The sequence below is a fragment of the Scomber scombrus genome, chromosome 21 (assembly GCF_963691925.1).
Source record: "Scomber scombrus chromosome 21, fScoSco1.1, whole genome shotgun sequence".
In the NCBI taxonomy this organism is placed as follows: Eukaryota; Metazoa; Chordata; class Actinopteri; order Scombriformes; family Scombridae; genus Scomber; species Scomber scombrus.
In genome coordinates, this window is record NC_084990.1 from 16860565 (window position 1) to 16876855 (window position 16291).

A 16291-nucleotide genomic window follows, 5' to 3' on the forward strand; every position below is an offset into this window, starting at 1 on the left:
ACTGTCCACTTTAGTTTGCTTATCTACACAGGTTAATTTCATTTGCTGACAACCACACCAAACAATTGACACTACGCAGCTTGTTTGATTTGGAATTAGTTTATTTACTTTGAGCCTTACATTGTTTAAGTGAGGTGAACATTTTAACAATGTAGGGTTATGCGTCATGCGCTGTTAGGTCAGAAGGGGGGATTTAGGTTTAGTTAGTTAGTTTGTCTTGTATTTAGTTGTAGTCAGCATCCATTTTTTTTACCCCTTGTATGTTATTTGGTTTGGCCAAGTCCCATATGTTTTCCTTCATGTCATTATGTCGGGTCAGTTCTGTTCAATTATTGTCTCAGTTTCTTTGTTGTTATATTGAGTATAGTTATCTTTTGTTGACCTCTTTTATAGGCCTAGAGATTAAGTTCTTGGTTTTGTAAAAGTTTTCGCAATTTTGGGTAAATAAAAACTTTTTTTTTTCCTATCCTATACTCCTGTCTCCTTATTGCTTCACTGCTTGGTCCCTTACACTGAGTAATAATTAAGTTATGCAGGGTTAAACTAATTTCACTGATTTCCTCTTAGATATCCTGTTTTAATCAGACAGCACAGCATCCCTCTTCACCTCACAGTCCTTCCTTCCATCCTTCCTGTGCATCGGAGTCACAATATGGAGAAAGCGATAAGGATGAGGGATGCATTCAGCCTAGAAACTATGAGGCTGTGTGTCAGGGTTACGAATATAAGAGACACCCGGTCTGGTCCAGAAAAGGGATTATATTATCAGAAAATGGTATTCCTCACTGTGAAGTCACATGGATCAACAGTCCCCCACAGATAAAAGGATGGCCAATGTCTAAAGGGTAAAAGAATGGGGGATGTTTAATGATAATGCTCCTTCGGCAGCAATGTCTAGTTTTATCTTTGAGGCATTTTTTGTATCTGGGTCAATGACGTATAAGGATTTAGAACAACTCAATTGTAGAATAATAAAAACAAACATATCTAATGCAGTAGTTCAAACATTCAGAATGTTGTGTACCTGAAGCTCCATATTATACATTTGAAATTAAGTGATTTTAGTGGGTTTTTCAAAATTAATTGGCACTGGCCTTTAAAAAGAGTCATGTGGTGCGACCACGATTCATCTTGAAATAAATTAATTTACTTAACCCGCTTCACATCTTTTTTTACAAGTTTTCAGTAATATAAAGTGTTTGGAAACAAAGTATTTGCATTTTTTAAAAATATTTGTAAATGATGGTCTTTTATTTATATAAGACATTTCAAGATGAATCATGGTCGCACCAAATGACTTTTTTTTCAGACCAGTGCCAATTAAGCTTGAAAACCCCCACTAAAATCACTTTCAAATTGTAATATGAATTGTCAGGTACACAACATTCTGAATGTTTGAACTACTGCATTAGATATGCTTGTTTTTATTATTTAAAAGTGAGTTGTTGAAAATCCTTATATGTCATTGACCCATCTGGAGCTGAGCCAACAATTTGGCAGTGAATACAATCCAGCATAATGACAGAAAGCCAACATAGCCGATGGTCTAGGACACTTTTCAAAGGGTGAATGGGATGTTCAGGAATATGGCTGAAGCCTTAGGTATTGTTTCACACCTTCACACTTGAAACTGTGCAGATATGGCCATGTGGTTGACGTATATTATACCTGCAACCTGGTCCTGCTCACATGCATCATAAGATAAGGGCACTATGGAAGTGAGTCATCGCTCCTCCTCGCGGCTGCTGATATTGTATGCCCCCCCACCGCCGCTCATCGCCCACTCCCTTTGCACAGCTCTGTATCTGTAGAGCTTGAGGCAGAGCTGATAAGAGGACGTCTGGAGAGTGTTTGCCTCCCCGCTCAAGCAATGTCATTTACCCCCAGCTGGGCCCTCAGCATCACCCCACCGCAACAGTCCCCATCTCTCCAGGAGACAGGTAGAGAAATAACGAGCCCGCTCTGAAAAGACAGATTTCCAGCCCTCAAAAAGTTTGTCTAACTGCAACTTCAGTCAATGAAAAAGAGCACTGAAGGTTCACTGCATGAAGCTGAAATAACACTCAGATATTAATGTTTTTCCTTTTAGCCAGAAAATGAACTTATCTTTTGCAGCAGGATTATTTGTATCACTTCAAAAATAACAAACAAAAAAAACCCACATATAAGTGAAAGTAATGAATTTTAAATTACTGTAGCTACTTCAATTAAAGTTTGCCCACACATGCAGACAGTGTATAGGCGTATGTCTCGCCCAAAAGTTCACCAGAACAAGTTTACTCTTTCACTTTGTGTTTTATTTAAATAGTCTGTGATTGAATTTTAACACATTCTCAAATTTTCCAGTTTTCCAATTTTCCAGTAAGATGAAGACATGTGCTTTCAGCAAAAATGTAATTACTGCAGGTTAGAAGGCCCAGCACTCAGAGTGGCATGACATTTTCATAATTATACTTCAGTAACAAGCCAACTGTTTGCTATTGATGACCATATGCACTCATCTGCAGGCGTCATGTCATTAGCTCTTATTGACTGCCTGTGTCCTTCATCAAGGCTGAAGTCAATGGGGTGTTTTAGGCTATTTAAGATAGGGGAAAGTAAGACGAGGGCATGAAAGTTAAAGATGGAGAGAGAGGTAAAAAGAGAGCAGAAAGATAGAGAGACCAGAAGAGAAAAAGAGGAAAAAGGGACTGTCATAGACGAGAGTATGTTACTCTCAAGGGAATTCACATCTAAATCAATCAGTCAGCTAACAGTAGCAGTGGGTGATTGGCAGTTTGACAGATCTGCTCTATTCATAAGGAAAATATGTGGCTCCTGTCCATCAAACATGATGAAATAGCTTACATTGAAAAGAAATATAGTTTGGGGGGAGGGGGGACAAAGTTTGCATCATGCACCGTTTCACCTGACAAACCGCTAAATCCACAGCAGAAAAAATGGCACTTTGAATGTTTCATTGCAGGCTGTGAAGCCACACAAGTGACAGTTTAGGGTTTCACACAGTCAACCACATCATGCCCACATGTTCAGGTACTTTAATACGCAGTCACTTAAATGACATAAAACATAATCACAGTGTGTTTGGTTTAGAATGTTGTATATTAGCACCTTTTAGTGCACATTTCTTTTACAATGTTTTGTCAAATTACTAGTTTGTTTAATTTAGTTATATTAATTCCTTTCTATCTTGTGTTTGTGTGTGTTATATCACCCAGTATACTTCCTTCATTCCCTTTACTCTGTTAAGTCTGTTGAGTCAACATCTTATTTTTTTTTTTTTTTTTTTTTCAGTTGTGAGTGTTCTGTTGACCTCTTTTTAGGGACCCTATAACTCCAGTTAGTCAGTTACCTCCATTTATTTGTGTTTGTTGAATCTTTTTGGGAAAAGAAGACCCAGTTTTGAAAGTTAAAGCTGTGGTTACGTGTGCTTTGACCGCTTGGTCCATGACACTGACGATAGATGTTGCCACATTTATTTTTGCATCACCTGATTTAGTGGAAAGGACACTTTATGCTCACACATGATGTAATGTAAACACCTGAGCAATTTTTACCATTTGCAGCTATGTTGAAGTTTTATTCAAACAAGATGTCTGTGACTCCAAAAAGTGGACACAAAAGAAGGGCAGCATTACTTTGAATGGAAAGCAAGAAAAGAGAATGGAGGGGGGGTTGTTTTTCAACAAAGTTCAGTTTTATTTCTACCACAACACAGTTTAAGTCAAGGCCACAGTTACCTGCAATATTTAAAATACTACTCCAATAATAAAACAAGTTCACTACAGTCTATAATGTAAATTTTAACAGTAGCTATGTGGGAAATTAGGTGGCAGGACTTCTCAAACTGCAAGACAGACAACATTTCTGACATGCCAGGATATTTGGATCAACACATGGATCAACAGTCAGCCACAGGAGGTCTTAATACCCCCTGTGTCAAATGTCAAACAACTGGACTGCAGATCTGGCAGAAATCCCCCCTGATTCTAAAACAAGTCTGGGCCAAAAAAAATGGGGGTTAAATTTGCGTTTAGTCTGGCCAATTTTTGTAAAGTCTAGGAAAGATTAGGACCAAAAGTAAAAAATTCTGCAGTATAAATGTTTGACTGGAAGGATCAAACACTTTAGCCACACAGATAACTTCATAATGATTGTAATTAACTTCAAAGACACTGGCATCACTGGTAATGGCCTGCATGCTGTGCTGATGGTTCCCTCCCTGTGTGGTGCAAATGAAATTGCCACTCATCAGAGGCAGACCTCTCCATACTGTCTACCCTATCATTCGGGGACAGATCAGTGAAACAGGCAATCATTCAGATTTGTTTAAAGTCTGCCTCCTATTCTGCTACTGGATGTTCAACTTAGCTCTGAAAAAAACGATCTCAAACACTGGCAGCTAATTGCTGTTCTCTTGTGTACCTTTTCTTCGTCGCTTAATAGTTCTTTGCTTTGTATTTATCGCTGTCAATACAGGATGATTGATTATTTGTGTGAAAAGCCACAATGTAGATGGACAGATTATCTTTATTTGTACTAAACACCAATCAAAATCTATTGTTAACCAATATTAAGTCATCCTCTGCTGCAAAGCAAATTTGAAAACTGGTTGAATTACATCTTTTCTCTTACAGTGAATATGCTTTCTTTAGCATTGATTATGAAGACAATAACAGCCAAATAGTGACACAAACATACTAGAAAAGCCTTTACTTGCTGGGTAATATTTTTCCTATACCACCCATGAATTGTGGTCCACAGCAAATCATATTCAGACAATAGGAATGGCAAGAACACTTAACGACCCTTAAATCATTCATTCCTCAAACCTCAGTGGTATTATACCTGGCTGGAGAAGCAGTCTGTGCAGTGCAGAGCAGGCTGTCCTACTTCCTTAGCTCTCTGGTATTTAAAATGGAGGAAATTAATTGTGTGGCCTGCTGATGGGCCCCTGAAATGCCATTTTTTGTTTTGATTCAAAGCAGAGTGCCAGCTTTGTCTCTCTCAGGGTACAAAGAACACATTGCTTCATATCACAGAAAACTGTTACAATATCTTAGTTTATCCTCACAGACCCCTATGTGTAGTTTTCTTCATCTCCGGCTGCCAGAGAAGATTAAAAGGCCTTTTTTCTACTGGGCGTAAAAATAACCAATTTACAGTGGGACTCTAAAGTTTCTTACTTGTTTTCTCTCTGGAAAATGGTGAAGAAAGACACTCTGTAAAATAATTTGCCTCAGTATATGTGTCTGTCCTCAGAGGACTAGAAGAACGTGGTCTTCTTAAATGCCATAGTATATTTTATTATTCAGTGCTGTTTACATAGCATGTCAGCTTTAACTGCACTTATCTGCAGGGAAAACAGGCAGATTAGAGCTTGTGTTAGCGACACAGTGGAATGCTATATGAAGTTTTGCTCAGAGTGGCTCGATAAACTCAAGCCAGCCTAAGCCGTATTACTGCAAAGATACAATGAAATATGAGTAAAATCGAATAAGTCTGGATGATGAATAAGCAAATAAAGACATCATAAAACAAAGATAATGACTATATTCATAGTAGATTTTCTCCTTACAAGCACAGTATGCATTATAAACACCATTACCATTATGAGGTGCAGAACACAGTGTACACAAGTGACTATCTCTGATTCAGGTGTGTAAGCTAATCCACATACTTTCAGTGTTGCAGACTCTCTGTAAAAAAAAGAAACTTAGACTCTGTTATTAGTGACAGTAGTGAAAAAAACACAAGTTGAATGTGCAATGCATAAACAACAATCTGCTGCCTTCACCACCACAGATCCGGAGAAAAGAGACAAAGCAAGCTTGGTACGCCCTCTTCATTCAAGGTGTGGAGGAATATAAAACAGGAGCACAGTTTGATGGAGTGGACTGAAAACCCTGTGACGAATAGACTTGGGAGACCTTGAGAATAGAACAGCACATTCTGTCCACAGAGTCCTTGTAGGCAGCAGCTGCCCAGGAGTACTCTCGACCTACTCTCACAGACTGATTTCAACCATCTGCTGTCATACTGAAGAAACAGTGTATCATTTAATAACCAGTCCATCCACAAAGCATTATCAAGCCATTTCCCTGTTAGGACCACTTACAGATGCTCCAAAGCAAAACCACCAAAAAAATGAAGAATAGAGTGAGCAGATAATGACTCAGTTCACTGTAAGCAGAATTTCAGTGCTGCCACAGACTCAAGCAGACTCCCTTATGGCTTTTTATTCACAAATAACTGATGATCTTACTGTAAAAGCCAATACTGGCTGAAGTGTTGTAAACATGCATTTACTGGATGCTGACTCTTAACAATCCCAAGGGACTGGATGTGGATTTTTGTTTAAGTCCACCAAAAACACAGGAAGTGCTGTCAGAAAGAAGAACAAAAAGTGGGGTGTCATCGCTGTGTCTGCCGGAGAAATTTTTTTTCTTTCTTTTTTTTTCCACTAGGCCACTCACAATAATTAAAGTTCAGCAGGAGGCCACTGCAAGGGTGGTACAGCTATGAGCCTCGGTCTGTCATGTGACACCAAAGCAACCTTATGATTGGTCGAAGAGGGCCGTTGATGAATAGCTGGTGATGACACTGACGCTGCCTCCTCCGGTATCGGAGTTATTTTAATTTGTAAGCGGGATCTTAAAGGGACATGATCTCTTTCGATAAACTGTGCATAAGTCTCATCTGTTTAAAATATCTAAGGAGTGGAAAGCACTGTTGATTCATTTTAGAGCAGATTGCAAAAAGTTATGTTTCTTGCTGCTGCAAGAAGATATTGATCACAATTTACAGTGAATGCGGTCCTCTTGTGATGAGGATATCTCAGAAAATGCTTCAAGTAATGGAAAGCAAAGAGAAAAATGGGGAGAAGATGCAAATGAGCTGCTCATAATGCACCATAGTCTCTCTGAGTACATAAGCAGTCAAACTCCAGTGTATTCATGCTGCAAATGGTATTTTCACCAAGACTTTTGTATTATTGATTGACACAATTTAATCAGAATAAAAGCTGCTTGATTCTGTTTTTTTAAATACAAATGAAAAATATGAGTTTTAACTATGGAAAATCTATTTAAATGAATGAAATCAATTTGAAAAAGCATCATTGGTGGGAGTAAATGAAGCGAGAATGGAAGTGGGTTACTGAAGCGTGAAATTAATCCTTACAATAGCTTTGGAGTATAAGAGAAACATCTGGCTATAGGATTGCTGCAAGGCTACATCTTTGCAATGTACCACTAAGCCCTCTGCTAATAGAGCAAGCAGGAGCCCCATGACCTGTCAAAGAAGTCACTTCCTTCTCCTTCTCCACCCAATCCAGTCATGTAAATCACAACCATGTGACACAAGCAATAAAGAGAAGATCGCTGTGGATCAGAGTGGATTCATTCGTCATATTATCCAGGGAGAAGACATCCATCACATTCCCCCAGATCACACACACTGTTGACCAAAGATCAGAATCTAATCTCCAGGAAGTCAGGTAGCGCACCCCCACCTCAGGAGACCAGAGGACCTGACCGTGACCTGACAAGAGCTGCCAGGTCAAATTATCAATACAGCCCTCTGACACTTTCACTGTAGTGAAGGGTGACAAGAAACGTGGCCTTTGCCCTGGATTCATAACTGCAGCTCAGCTGGGATCTCAAGCGAAGTCCCAGTTCAGCACTTTCCTCTGTCTTATCTTTTATTCATTATTTTAATTTCACAGGCAGCCTCCCACAGCCAGGACTCCTTCTGAGGTGGATAAGCGCTTATGATGGTGTCATTAAAAAGTGCCAAAAAACAATGGCTGCCATTTTAATTACCGATTGTGGTAATGGATGGTAATGGGGCACTCTCTCTACTTAGAACACATACAACGAGGCTAAATTGGGACTGAATATGATAAGTTGGAGATAAAAAGAAAGGTGAAAGGTAATCTGAATTCAAACACACCAAATGTGTCTTATCTTGAATGGGAGCCTATTTTACATCAAATATGAATAAATGATGGTAATTTGATTTGGTGAGTAGCATTTTTAACACAATAAACAATCAGGGATTTCTTGTGTGAGTGAAAAGGAGCTTCAAGTTTGAGGGGCATATGCAAAATAGTGCTGTGTTCGCACAGCAGCTTCCAATGAATAATTTATTAGGATGAACTTAGATGTGATGTGCCTGTAACTTATTATATAACTTTAGAAAATGTATACCCTGATGAATTCAAATAATTCTGGGGACATCCTCATGTTTTTTTCCACATCTTTCCTGCTGCTCTTTCTTCTCTATCAGTGATCTTCCAGTGACTTTATTTCACTTCCTCCATTTTATCTTTTGTCTAGTGTTCTGTGTCAGTGGTCAGATGTTGTCATCTCTTGATGTTGATTCACTTCCTTTGTTTGTGAAATATGAATCGGTCTTGCTGACAGATTGGAGATGTAGGTGGAAATAAAAGAAGCCCCAAAAAAGAGGCACAGCAGAGACTGCTGATTGACAGAGGAAACTTATTGTAAGTGGCAAAGTGAATGTGAAGTCTTGAAATATCACTTTGATTCATGGATGCCCAGCGCTGTGTAGGAGTATTCAAGAGGGTTTTTGGGATTTGTGAAATAGGTGCCAATCAGTTTCTCATCAACTTTAGGTCCATCTCTTGTGTTTTAATGTGGGTGGAAACTGCAGCCTCTAACATTTATATACAGCACTATTAGCAACTCAGCATTAGAGCTGTTTTCCTAGAAAATGAAGCATCCCACAAGTAGTCACACTAGTGTCAATCTTGGGTTAATATCAAGACTTTTATGCAGATTAAACTGAGAAAAAACACAAGCATACTGGAGAAAACAGTGAAGCAATGGCCCTTTACCTAAACTGGCCTCCTCCTACAGATGACCACCTTTTCATTTGATTAACTCTTTCCCAACACCTAATCCTGCTTGCCTCCTCTTTATGAGACCTGACAAGCTGGCGCCTTTTACATAGAGACCAAAGTTCAATCTACTGTTAATCTTCCATTTGGAAAAGAGGCAGACAGACCTGGGGAAAAGAAGTTGGTAATTAATCCAATGGGAATGTTTACTGTTTCCAGTGGAATGTCTCTGAACCCACAGTGCAGCAGATCCGGTCCAAATCAGATCACAGAAAATTTGGGGAAACCCGGGTATTGAGGTTAGAGGAACACAAAGCACCACTTGGGGGGAAATAACGAAGCAAAAGTGTTGTGGGTAGGACTTTCAAAACTATTTGCTGACATGTAAACCAATATTGTAGTTAGATTTATGGTAATTTTCCATACACATGTTTTTGCCTAATGACATCTGTGCAACACATCTGTACTCTGTTGTTCAGTACTCTGAAATCACACTACTGTTGGTAAACCACAACTAAAATGTCCCTTTATGGCACATCTGTGCAACATATAAATACAGTATGTATTTTTCTAAACACTCAATGGGACAATCATGAAAGCCAATAAAGCTGAGAAATTTGAAAAACAGGTCAAAGTGCTGCGAATGTGTTCTCCTAACAGAAGGTGTTAATAGTGAATATTAAAGCTTGAGGAGTAAATAAAATGCAACAAACGTATAACTGATGCTAGGAAAAAATAAACTGCAACTAATTTATTGTAAACCGTCTCAATGGTCTATCAGTGCTGAGTGCTGTAATACATTTTGGGCCAAACGTTTTAGGTTGTGCCCCCCTTAAAACAAAACTATATTTACTTACACATCATCACAGATTGTGAGCATTGTCTTGCTCATCCTTTCAACACAAGCGTGACAATGATCAAACGAATAATCAAGCTAATGTTACTGCTAGCAGTACCAGCCTGACAGTGGCAAACGATGAGCCATCTGAAGCTCATTAAGAGCTATTTGTGTTTGTACGTGTATGAGGCCAAACCATCCAACCTCACTTTGCTGTGTGTTGAGCATGACATAAACATTTAAGACAAAGTGGTTGGCAGGTCTGCCACCATGAAAGCAAGAAGGATGGAGTTTTAAAAAGGGGCCGTGATAAAGTTCATTAACCTGTTTGTTAACCTATTCATAGTTTTGTTCTATGGAGGATGCTTGAATACACTAATTGATTACACTAAACTACAGCGGGTTGAACAAGGGCAACAGCTGGTGAGTGACACATCCATAATTAGTCTTAATTAAGTTAAATTTTGGTTATGAAGAAATCAGTCAGAACGTTTGATTCATCTGTTGTTTAACTCCATGCTTACTGCATCTCAGCTCCTGCCTGTGGTGTGGCAGACTGTCTATTTTGTATTCAAATAAGCCCTGTAGTTTTGTTGCTGTGTCCATTTTATATTTGAATTGGCCTTGTATTGTCGTAGACTGCTATTTCTATTGTATGCTTATGTTCCCACGTAAGAACTGAGACAGTGCACTTGGCCTGTGTCTGTCTATTATTCAGTGGCTCCAGCTTGGGGAATTCAATTAAATCATAACTTAATTGTTTTAAATCAATCACACTTAAGTCTAATTAGCAAACACTTAACAGCTTGTTAGCAGTCAACGGTGTGATTATATAAAATTCCTAAATTACATATCATTACTACATGTAACGCTTGAGTTTAACGCTATGGTTGTGTGATGAAACTGTAATTTGCTGTGTAGCAGTATTTTATTCATCACTACAGGATGAAAGGGACACTGGCGATGTGTATTGCTTGTAATTCATTGTTCTTGAAAGGCACATGAATTTTTGAAACTGCAGTGGCTCAGCAGACAGTAGATGATGATGATGATGATGATGATGATGATGATGATGATGATGATGATGATGATGATGATGATGATGATGATGATGATGACACCCAGGACTCGCATAAGCTGAAGTCACTGAGGACTGGATGGCCAAGTGAGGAAACTAAGAGGAGCTCATTTGCTAAATCAAATGAGGCTTGAAAGAAACTTTCATCTACTTTTTTTTTCTGTTCCCTTTAAATAAACGTGTTTACTGATCAGATCATGACTAAAGCTAGAGGAAAACTTGAGCACCTCCCAAAAAGACAAACCACAATCTCTCTACAATCCTGCTGTTGCAATAATTCCAGGAGTAGCTCTGCACAATCGGAGAAATTCAGCTTTATTCTGTGCAGATACAATTTGGATGCAGCTGACTCCCAGCGAGGCACAATCTCAACTCAGTGAACTGACAAAAAAGTCAGCCAAGTTATTAAAGAGTATGTTTTTTCCATCTGTGACTTACGATGAGGAGAGGCGCCACAGGCGGTGACGTTTTTCAGAGCAGGTTCCTGTTTCGTCTCTAATTCCCTGATTTCTTAAGGTTCTCCAGGAGACGTATAGTAATCCGTTTCACACCTAGTTAACAGTCAGAGCTTCATCTCTAACTGCGCTGAGCCCTCTGCCAGATAGGGATATGTGCATGGATTGAGTGTTAGCCTATGACTGCCAAGAAAACGTGTGAATTAACAAAACGTAGGCTATTACCGAGTCGGTTGGCTTACTGCTCTGCCTCTCTGGATGTGAACAGTTTTAGGGAGGCTACTCAAGGACACCCCAGCGGATACATAATATCAACTTGGCCTGCAGATTTTCACCTTATAATATGCTCTATCTTCTTTCTGCTACATAATACATGCAACTCCACAATATTGAAAGCTTGGACACATTCTCGGAGCTTAACAGACAGGCAGGCAGGTTAATTCTCCAAATTAGGGTGCACATAAAGATGTCTCCTTTTAGCACCGAGGATTAATTGCATGGTATCTTCATTTTTAAGGTTGTTTCAACTCACTTGGAGAAGGATCACTTGCACTGAAGTGTGAGTATTGGGTTTAGCATAAATCACAATAATACATATGTCCTGTTCAGTATGCTCTGGATCACAATGCTCTCTAGATTGTAGCAACAACAACAACAACAACAACAAAAGTTTAATCACAACTCTACCTGCTTGGCCACATCCTGACAAATAGAGGGGAAGAGGTGAGATGTCATAACTACAACAGCACATCCATCTCCAGTGTAAAGATGTTTCTGGTTCGCCAAGGATCATACTGGCAGTGGCTGCCTGTGCAGATATAGAACTCCAGCTCCAAATTAACTTGGCAGGGATAATCCCATAAAATGATAGCAGCAGGAATGAAAATAACATTTTGACAAATTCTTTGTGACCCGGGCCAGGTCAGAGCGTGTCTCCTCACTGCCAAAAGTCTAAAAAATGTAAACAGCCCCGCAGGTGCGTCTGACACTTAAGTTGAACATTTCTAAGCTGTCTGGTAAACGGAACTCGATGTTGACCTTTGAACCCAGACAGACAAGCATCTAGGTGGCAAGTGCATGCAAGTTTTTTGTTTACCAGTCTGAGTTTGTAAAGATATTGCATCTTGTGTGAGTTAAATGAGAACCAATGCTTGCACCCATAATCACGACCTTAACCACATTCGGTTACATTACTTGGAGGACAGATTAAACAGCAATTGATCTTGTCTCAGAGATGAGACTGAAAAGCGTCCGGCAGTGTGAAATTATCAGAAACAATCTCAGCGTTTTGTGGGTCACACACGCGCACACACATCGCAATGAGAAATGGCTGTAGTATTGAAAGATGTCACAGTTGCTCGTTTAAAAGGAGTATCTGGGGGTAATTGGAAAATGAACACATCTCTCCCAGTCGCTGAACATTGTTGAGGTCCCCATAGGTCTGTGTTGAGGCCCATTAGAGTGACATCTGGAAGACAGATACACAACCACTAATACTGGGTCTTTCTGCTAACCTAAGGGATTCCATGGCAACACATGAAAGCATCCATAACCCACTGGCTGAGTAAATATAGATTTTAAAAGTCATGTGCACAAAAACAGAATTTATTCCAATGACATTGAATAACCAGGGCCTTAAAAATCATCATGTCCTATAAATAGGATTCATTTTTATGTATTTTTTAAATCTCTCAACAAAGTAACATCAGTGACTTTATCTGTGCCTATTTAGAAAGTTAAAAGGTGGAAATATTGGATCAAAAATAATAGTAATATAAAAATCTGAATGAAAAAGCCATTTGCAACTGAACCACTTTCTATTGATGTTAGTTTAGTCTACAAAAACAGTGATTTCCCAGAGCCCACATTTGCTGTCTTCAAATTGCTTTTTTTCTCTGCTCAACAAAGTAAAACACAAAGTTACTGAATTTACTATGATGCAGACAAAGGAAATCAACAAATATTCACAAAATTGTTAGTTTCTCATTTTTCTCTTACACCACTACCAGAGGGTTTCTTGAACTCGAAATGTGAATACAGACGTTACAGTTCTTCATTTATCTTCACATCCTGATGGTAAAATAGCCTTGGTGGCCTAGGGGTTAAGGCACCAACCCTGACCTGTAATATCCACACATTGCATATCGTTCCCCATCTTTCTCTCCCTTCATTTCCTGTAATTTCTCTCATTTCTATCTTAAAACAGACATGAAATGACCAAAAATGATTTTACAAAATGAATCAACTATATATTATACTGCAAACATAGTATTGCTACTAATGATGAGTTAAGACGAACAATGTGTTTAGATATTTACATAACACACAAACTCTGTATAAGTAATACTATCCACACACATCACAGTCCAATAAATCAACCTATTAGCTGTAGAAGGGGGCTGTTCTCGTTTACTGGAATCCATCTATATGGCACAACTGGGTACAGATGGTGAGGGAAATAAAGGCCAGTTTAGTTTCTCATGCATCATTAATACGAGCAATGACCCCCAACTTGGCAGCGGCACATAGCAACTCTGGGTTACCAGATTTACCTTCTTACTCAGCATCTCAAAGTAGCAGCATGGTTTACTGATCACACGCAGTGGCTCATGTTCTTATTACAGAAATATGTCACGCAGACTTATAAATAACAGCTGAAAACCGATGTGTTTTTTTTAAACATGTTGTTTTTCACGTGTTACTTTCATTTTCAGTTCTCATGTCATATGTTGCAATTAGACAGATTTTAGATTAGGTAGATTAGATACATTTCAATGGGAAGTTGGGAATTTCACATTTCTGCATTAAAATAAACATGCATGTGTGGTTGGATATTAAATGCTGATTTTTAATTGAGACATTTTTTAAAGTCTCACCCATTGCCTATAATGTGGCATGTAGTTAAAATGACTGATTCTGACTGAAACGACAAGATTGACCACAACCAAAAAGAAAATGAAGCGTATAAGATGGCGCCATGCGTCCCCTTGTTTACTAGAGCTAATACAACTGGAGAAAAAAACTTCCATGCAAGTCATTCATGAGATAAAGCAGATTAATGTCTGTCAGCATGTTAGCTTAATCACTGGAAGCTCATCAATCATGCTGACAAATGGCCTTGGACCACTGCTTCGGAAAGACAGCATCTTCTGGATTGGTGGTTCTTCCACATCCACATAAATCCTGCCCGGTGATTCACTGCTCTCATCAGGAATACATAACATAACTTCATTGGGGGATCCATCCATCACTGGGCCCCTGCATGCACCATTATTTTCAAAGTCCAGCTCCCACACTTGAGGACAGCCGGATCCTGTTTCCAGTGCTGATCATTCAGTCTAAAACTGGCGCCTGCTGTCACTTGGATGTAAGATCACAAAAACAGCAGTCTGTCTATGAAATATTTATGCAACAAAGGGTTACTGGTGACAGGCGTGAAGCTAAAGATGGCATCTTTAAGAGCTGACATGTTTTGATAGGCTGGTTAATAGCCAAGGACTTCACTTGTGAATAAATGGACAGAACAAAACAGCATCTGACAATCGGTTTGTTTATGTTGATGCAAAAATGTTATCTGCATACTGATGAGGTAGATTTATGTATCCATTAGAGCAGTTTCAGGCTGTGCAGTCTTCAGTTGAGGAAACCATCAATAATAAACCTCCAATACTAGGTGTGCAACTAACAATTATTTTCAGTATTGATTATTCTGTCACTTATTTTTGCAATTAATTGTTAAACATTAATCTGTAAAATGGCAAAAAATAATGGGAAAATGTCCATCAGGAACAAACCTGGATTACCAACCAGGCAGAGGGGGAAACTGCCCTAGGGCCCCCAAAATCAGAGGTTTACTCTATGTCATTTGTGTCTGCATAATCTGATTAATTGCATTTTTTTATTTGCATCACTGAAGTAAAATATTAAGTCTGACAGGTCCCCTCCAGACGTTTTTGGACATACAAAAATATTCTGCATGGAATAATGAATTGTGTTTGACATGTTTTCCGAAATGTTAAGTTACATGTTTTAAATCTTGTCCTTTTAAAAATCCAGAATCTATAAACATAGATTTTCTGTCAATGTTTTGACTAAGTGTTTCAGCACTAACAAATCATCTGTAAGCATTGAAGGCTACAGTGACTGTCTGACCCAGTGAGGTCAAATTTCAAAATGTGTCCAAATACTGGCAGCAAGGCAGTGATATAAAATTCCTCATGGTCATCAAGCCAGTTTATGAAAGCTTTTGGTGGATTATGAAGTGTAGTTACAAAATAAATCTATGTTTTTGAAATACTGAAGAGGACATCATTTTTGAAGGACAGTCAGTTGACCCTGTTATGTGTTAACGTTGCCTGCATACATATGGGTTGAGGGTCCATATGGACAGTCTGTGTGCCCTATGCCCCAGAAAAGCCTTGTTGAGCAGCACACAGCAGCCCCTGATGCACACTTGACACTAAGCTTCCTGCAGCAGTGACTGAAATAAAAGACCCCTAAAAGAGAGGTCAAATGCTTCATTTGAGAAACACAGAGTGCAGCTTCAGGCTCTCAGGCTGAAAAAAGGAGATGTATCCCAAAGAAGAAGTTAAAAAAAAAAGCTGTCAGAGTTATCGGAGCAGGGCCAGAATGTGTCAAGTCACTAGGAAAAGGGAGGCTTGCAGAAATATTTTAAAGACTGAGGTTTTGGGATGAGACACTGAGGTTGTGGGATTGTCAGTTGCCCCGTCTGGTGCAAAAATGGTCCCCAGCAAGAATGTGTTCTAAGAAAAGATAAATTAAAGGAATAGGGAGTGAAAGGAAGTCAGCTGCAAGTCACAACTCGTAGCACAAGGGCTTATTATTGCTTTTGATTTCTAGTTAATTTTGATGAATCACAACACAGCCAAGAGCTTGACGACATATGACTCCCTTTTCGGATATGCACATTTATCTAGATTTATGGAAGGCAATAAAGAATTCTCCTTTTTGAAAATTAAAACTGTGTGATTAAACAAGGGCACCAGTGTGTTAAATCTATGTGACATGAAATGCAGGATGACAGAGCAATCCATATG

General features: G+C 39.0%; 1 protein-coding gene across 1 annotated transcript in view; it reads right to left on the reverse strand.

Annotated features, from left to right (window-relative positions):
* Positions 1–16291, reverse strand: part of LOC134003441 (carbohydrate sulfotransferase 15-like) — a 35194-nt gene that overhangs the window by 14590 nt on the left and 4313 nt on the right. The gene's annotated exons all lie outside the window — the stretch shown is intronic.